The sequence below is a fragment of the Cariama cristata genome, unplaced genomic scaffold (genome assembly GCF_000690535.1).
Source record: "Cariama cristata isolate BGI_N322 unplaced genomic scaffold, ASM69053v1 scaffold39692, whole genome shotgun sequence".
Taxonomy (NCBI): Eukaryota; Metazoa; Chordata; class Aves; order Cariamiformes; family Cariamidae; genus Cariama; species Cariama cristata.
Genome location: NW_009602833.1, coordinates 10,980 through 17,872, shown reverse-complemented (window position 1 = coordinate 17,872; position 6,893 = coordinate 10,980). Strand labels below are relative to the sequence as shown.

Here is a 6,893-nt window from a genome sequence, read left to right as displayed (position 1 = left end):
AAAAATTAAAGATAACTAAATTAAACCAAGTTTCCCAGTTTTATACTTGGGCAAATTTTATAGAACAAACATACTTGTATTTTCTCCAAGAGAGAAATAAATCTAAAAAATTTAAAAGGAAACACTATTGATTGGAATATTTTCCTGCATATTCTAGCTGAAGTGCTTTTTCAATGCCATGTTAGCAATGTTGATATCTCATCTAGTTCCTTCCCATCACGCTTGCAAACACAAGGGATTCTCTGACCTTGATACAGAAAACCCTGCTTTACATGCTGCTGCAAGCTATTTTTGCATTCTGTGTTTTGCATGATTCAGAATAGACAGTGACTATATCAACTATATCAACTAGTGTCAGACTATGAAGACTTCGAAATCTGAAAATCTGAGAAACTACCATCATCTTCTGGAGAACACAGCACTCATTTTAACACAAACTGTACAGAACAAGTATGTTAGTTCGAAGTAAAATACATTACACTCATATATATGGGGCCAGAAGTCTATGAATGCTGCATCTTTTAGCCAATAGGATGATAGTCTTCGAAATTCATCCCATTTGGATTATTTGATAATGAAATTTGTAATACTCAGAGTTATATCCAATAGTTACACTCTCTATTGATAAATAAAAACAAGTGTTAGCGCATGATATCAACAGTGTAAACACTGGATACCAGCTCACTTGTTTCTACTTGAAAGGTTTTTCTTACTCCCACATACCTCACTGCCAAATTTCTACATATTTAGTGCTTCTGAGAACTCCTCAGTCTGCAAAAACTGATGTTTTTAACAAGATTCTTACTCTTTCTCTGCTTTTTTAACTTCCAAAGCAAAACCCAAGGAACAGTCATTCTCAGACTACACAGTGTTACAAAGGAGTGCATCATCACACACCTGGAACATCATTTAAGTACATTAAGCTTCAATTTAGAATCACAGAATCATTTAAGTTGGAAAGATCTTTAAAATCAATGAGTCCAATGGTTAACTTAACACTGCCAAGTCCACCACTAAATCATGTCCCCAAGCACCACGTCTACACATCTTTTGAATGTCTCCAGGGATGGTGACTCAAACACTTCCCTGGGCAGCCTGTTTCAATGCTTGACAATCCTTTCAGTGAAAATTTTTTTCCTAATATCCAATCTAAACCTCCCCTGGTGCAACTTGAGGCTGTTTCCTCTCATCCTATTACTGGTTACTTGGGAGAAGAGATTGACCCCCCCCCACCTGGCTACAACCTCCTTTCAGGTCGTTGTAGAGAGCGATCAGGTCTCCCCTCAGCCTCCTCTTCTCCAGGCTAAACAACCCCAGCTCCCTCAGCTGCTCCCCATCAGACTTGTTCTCCAGGCCCTTCACCACCTTCGTTGCCCTTCTCTGGACTCGCTCCAGCCCTTCAAGGTCTCCCTTGTAGTGAGGGGCCCAAAACCGAACACAGTACTTGAGGTGCGGCCTCACCAGTGCTGAGTACAGGGGGACGATCACTGCCCTGGTCCTGCTGGCCACACTGTTTCTGATACAAGCCAGGATGCTGTTGGCCACCTTGGCCACCTGGGTACACTGCTGGCTCATATGCAGCCAGCTGTCGACAAATACCCCCAGGTCCTTTTCCTCCAGGCAGCTTTCCAGCCATTTAAGTACTAATTAAGCTCATTTTTACTCTCAGCAGCTGGTGATAGCATCAATTGTCTGTCTTTTCCAGATGATGTTTTTCATAAAAGCATTCTGTTACCTGCTCCAAGGTACACATCTACTTACGTATTTTATTAACAAATCTGTAAATACAAAATGGGTGTTAGAAATCTCAACTTTGTCCCACTCAGCCAGAGTTATGCTGTCACTTTCATACTCTGCTTCAGGCTTCAGATGCAACCATCCAGATATGGAAGCAATTTCAGTCTTTGGAACATAGGAGAGGTGAAACCAAAACCCTCCAGGCTAAGTTAAAATTAAACCAAGTTCTACTACCTGGGTAAAGGTCTTCATTTCTAAGCAAAAAAGGTGGTATCCTTTTCTTTTCACTTTGAATTGGCATTTATCGTCTTCAGAATTTTCTGTTTGCTTCGTGTGCAACTTGCTGTGAGATGTGTAACTAACTCAGGGCTATGGGGTGCAGCACAGAGATCAGTTACTGAGGCTTTTGGTCTACAAGTGCTGGTTCATCACAGCCACACTTGCCTCCTCCTGTACATCCAAGGCCACTGGCACCTTTTCGTCATCACTAAGTAATGGATAATGTAGAATTCAGAAACCTTTGAATATCTGCCATCAGCCTAACTGAGGGGAAATGCTAATTTAAGATGGGTCAAGAAACAGGCCAAATCACAGAAAATGTGACATGAAATAAAGTGAATGATATTATAGAATGTGATTAACTTGAATTGAAGAGTCTATCTAGAGCCAATTATACAGATCACCTACATGTAAAAAATTCTAAAAACTAAAAAAACCCGAACAAACCCAAACTACTAAATCTAGAGAAAAGAGGAACAAAGGCAGAGAAGACAAGATGCCCAATGTAACCAAGACAAACACTATGGGAACTGGAAAATAATTAGGAGAAATGAACTGACATAGGAAGATGTGGTAGATATAATGACCTAAAGATACAAGATGCAGAGGTTTGAAGGTGAGGTAGTAGACTAAAGGTCTGAAAGTGCAAGTCTGAATATGCAAGTTTTTCAATACGCAAACTTTTTTTCAGGTTCAAGACACAAGCAATGAATCCGCTCTTCAATAAAGAAGAATCCCAGCAAAAGTATTTCACAAAAGCAGTCTAGAGCTGGTTTTGTGGTCCATAAAGCAGGCAAAATCAGATATAAAAAGCCTGGCCAAAATTCCCCCGAAGAGGAGACCTGCAACTTCTCTTATACAGTTTCTGCTCATGCAATTTCTGTACAGACGTTCTGCAAATTAGATCCACCTGTTTGTAATACACTTCTACCTTTCTTTGGATTATTACTTCTAGCCTTTCTTTCCTCATTTCTAAAACATCTGATTTTCTTCAGTCTTGGAAAAACACGTTTTCTTTCTCAGATTAACAACAGGATGCAAATATGCCCTCAGATTCATCTGCACCAAATAGAATTCTTTGGGGGCAATGTTCAATAAATAATGAGCTGTGCTGACAGTAGAGAGAAATTTTCCATCTGTTCATCTCAGACCACTTTCAGAGTACTACCAGCACAGCTTGAGATGTGCAACAGTGAAGCCACTTAGCACAATCGTGCAGTGAACCTGACCTATGCTGTATCGATTTCAGGACTGATTCACTTTAATGCTACTGGCATCATTAGTTTCACTTTAGTGCAATTCTCAAGCAATGTTGTCCACCTATATTAGCAGGAATACCTGTGCCAGTAGAAGAATTTATGTGGTGATTTAGGTCTTTTGTCAGTTGATCTGAAGGAGCTCCGTAATGTGTACAGAGAACAGGGAGCAGTAATTTCAATCAAATCTATGAGTCAAGGTGTATTGGCCACTAGCTACACCTAACACAGTGAATCAGTCTGTTAGTGCAATGGGCATTCAGGCAAAGCACATTTATCTGCTGTTTTGGACCAATATATCTCTGATTCATTCTTTCACCTTTTTCTCGACACAGTGGAGGAGAAAAGCATCAGAAGAAATATTTTGTGCAAAGCTCTTACTCTCCTCTATTCTTTTTAAGATTTCCTGTTTCACCTGAAAAATGTGTATAAAAAGGACTGATCAACGTTTATTTTTCTCTCTAATCCTCTTCCTGCTCGCTACCCTCTTAAGTTTTCCAGATTTTCTGAAACTGTATCCACCTGATGAGCTTTCCTACATTTACACACATATGAAAACCTTACTGAAGTTTGGTTTGAAAAATTCCTTTTAGAATATTGCTGTACAGTTCAGCTTGCAAACTCAGCTTTTTAATGTCACCTTGTTCTTCGTAAGCCTAAAGAACTAGAAGAACTTTAAATCTTACCTATATGTGTACTGAGGTTGTGAAGTGCTTCCTCACTCAACAGTGAATGTGTTCATAATGTCAAATCATAACTCACTGGTTTGCATGAGAGTAAAATACTACCTGAGGCTTTGCCACTACAGATCTGTTGCAGTTCCTTGGTTTTCTTTATTTGTCAACATTTTTGATTGATTCATAGCTTGTGATTATTATAACAAATAACATGACACACTCCTTTGAAGTCTGAAACAGTGTAAAATTCAAAATACTGACATTATCATTCAACAGAAGTTTACAGTTTACACAAGACAAAACAAGTTGATCAATTTAACCTAGAAAAAGAAGCTTTTGCTCAAGTAAAGAAGTGAAACGGAAGTATAATGCAAATATTTAGCAAAGTTACAAAATAAAGAGTTTACATTTCTATTCAAATGTGGTACAAGAAGAATTTCCTTGGGTTTAGCCAACATGGAGGGATTTTTCAATTCTATTTTTCAGATTCTAATTAATAAGCAATGCCCTCTTTACAAAGTGGGAACAGCTGTTTTACAGGCTCTTTCTTTCCCCAATTAATTTAAATAGCAGAATTCACAGAAATTATAACTATTTCAACTCTGCTGATTTCAATCTACTGTTCTACTCTGCAGATTAAGTTTTTATCAATTTTTCACTCCATACATAGAAACAAATATTCTAGAAGAATGAGATGGAACCATTCCCAAAACAGTAAGCAAATTTTAGATTCATGTGGTTATATACATGAAAAATTATTTTTTTTTAAAGCAATCACTATTCTTCTTTGGCCAAACATGTACAGTCCTCCTCTTATAATAGACTTTCTTACTGAACTTCACAGTTATCTACAGTCAAACATGATCTATATGAATATAAAATATTCATGTAGAGGAAATATTTATATATTAATGATAAATACATAATAACATGTTATTATGCACATGCTATATTTTGCAATTGTTTATTATAGCATTTTAATTATATTAATAAATAAAAATATTGACTATTTTGTCGACTAACATCAGATTTTAATATTCAATCACACTTAACAGCATTCAAGCCAAAGCAAAAGGCTAACCTTGTATAACATTCACCTTTACAATACAAGGGGACCTCTTCAGTGGAGTTCCACTTTCTCACTTTATGCTTGCAACTTCAATCACCACCCATCTGACCACTAACTAATTTTTGGAAACATCTTTTAGCAGTTTGTCTTGTGCTAATTATTCTAGGGGATTAATTAAAAAGCCATTTGAGGACTCTTAAATAGTACAGACAACAGAGATGCCAACCAGTGAAGCTTTACTTCAAACTATTTGATTCATCAACTCCACGTCTACTTAAATGCGTGTCTTTATTGACTCTGGTTGGAATAGTGACAAGGAAATTTTTAATCAGGCAAAAATTCCAAGTGCTTCAGTGTGAATTTAGCCCAGGAAAAGCTGCATTATTCGGTTTTACAAGTATTCATTTTAATAAATGAATTCATTCTAACTTACTATCAACATCCAGTAAATCAAGTCTGACATGAAAGAAATTGTCTAACCTGTTCATTTCCTGTATAAGATTTTCATTACCATTATCTAACTTATAAATGCTAAATGAAAAACAGGGAACAAAACTTTAATAATTGTATTTCATGATTTGCTTTACAGTTTCCTGAAATTTGCCAGCAACGGCAATGAAAATGAGCATGATTTCTACCTATTTTATACGTAAGTTTACATGTAAACACAGAGGTCAACACTATTTATTTTAAGATCATCTGTTACTAGTTTGCTGCTGATGCACTTTGTAAGTTGCTATAGAATATATCTAAAAAATAGTTTCATCTACTAGCCTCACAATCAATAGTTATAAGTAAAATATCAACAAAAGCACAACGCAAGTGCTAGTCTGGCAGCATGCACAAAGCACATCGGCCTCAGCCTGGAGCACGTTATTCTGACCCGGGTACCCATACAGGGAGAAACTACTTTTACATTGGGGTGTAGCTCAGGCAGTGAAGAATCTGTGTTTCAATCTCTGATTTCAAAGACTGTCATATACTTCATAAAAAGAGTATAAGGAAGTTTCACAGAGAACATCACACACAGAGAACATCAACTCTCAGCCATAATCAACAGCCGTGTTCACTTACATAAGTGTTGACTGATACAGTACACAAGAATTAAGCCCTCACAGCACGATACGTTTATTTTGCCTCTACAGTAGACAGGATGAAGTTCAACTTTCCTCCGTGTGTGGTGTAATTTGGATTTAGACTTGCAGAATTATGTAAAGGAAAGTAAATATACCAACAGACTTGTATCTGGGATCCAAGAGATAGATGGATGCGCACAGCTGGGCCTCAGGATTCCCCTTTTACATTTTGCACCCCAAATTTGCTAAATTTCTCTCCCCAAAATCTTTTTATTTCATGGTGTTTAGAAGAAAATTAATTTCCTCTGTAAGACAGCCTGTGAATCCTGACAACTAAACATGCTAAATAATTTTTACAAACTCTTACCAATAATGAAGGAGCATACTAAAGAGAGACTTACTCAAAAATCTTGGGTTTTTTCCCAGGGAAACTATAAGAAGAGAAGGGAAGGGAAGCATCCACCAGTAGAAAAAGCGATGTTACTACTGGAAATGGAAGCACTGAATCCAAGCACTGAGTCCCAGCATCACCACTCTATAATAGCACCACCTTGCCAGTAGCATTTTTTAGAGACAAAGACAATAGCAAAAAGTTGCAGAACCAGAAAACATTGCAGGAAGAATGAAAGACAAGTAAACAGACTTTGCAATGTATTTGCTTCCTCATGGAAACAACAATGTGTTCACTGACCTAATGCTGACACATAAAACTTTTGTAAACACCACCATAAAGTTCACTGGCATGGTATCTTAATGCCCAAACAGGACTGTATGGGATGTCCTCTCTCTGGCCCCCCAC

At 37.4% G+C, this 6,893-nt stretch overlaps 1 protein-coding gene across 1 annotated transcript in view; it reads right to left on the bottom strand.

The window, feature by feature from the left end:
* LOC104157550 (anoctamin-3-like) overlaps positions 1-6,893 on the bottom strand; it is a gene marked incomplete at both ends in the record, with an annotated part of 13,531 nt that overhangs the window by 479 nt on the left and 6,159 nt on the right.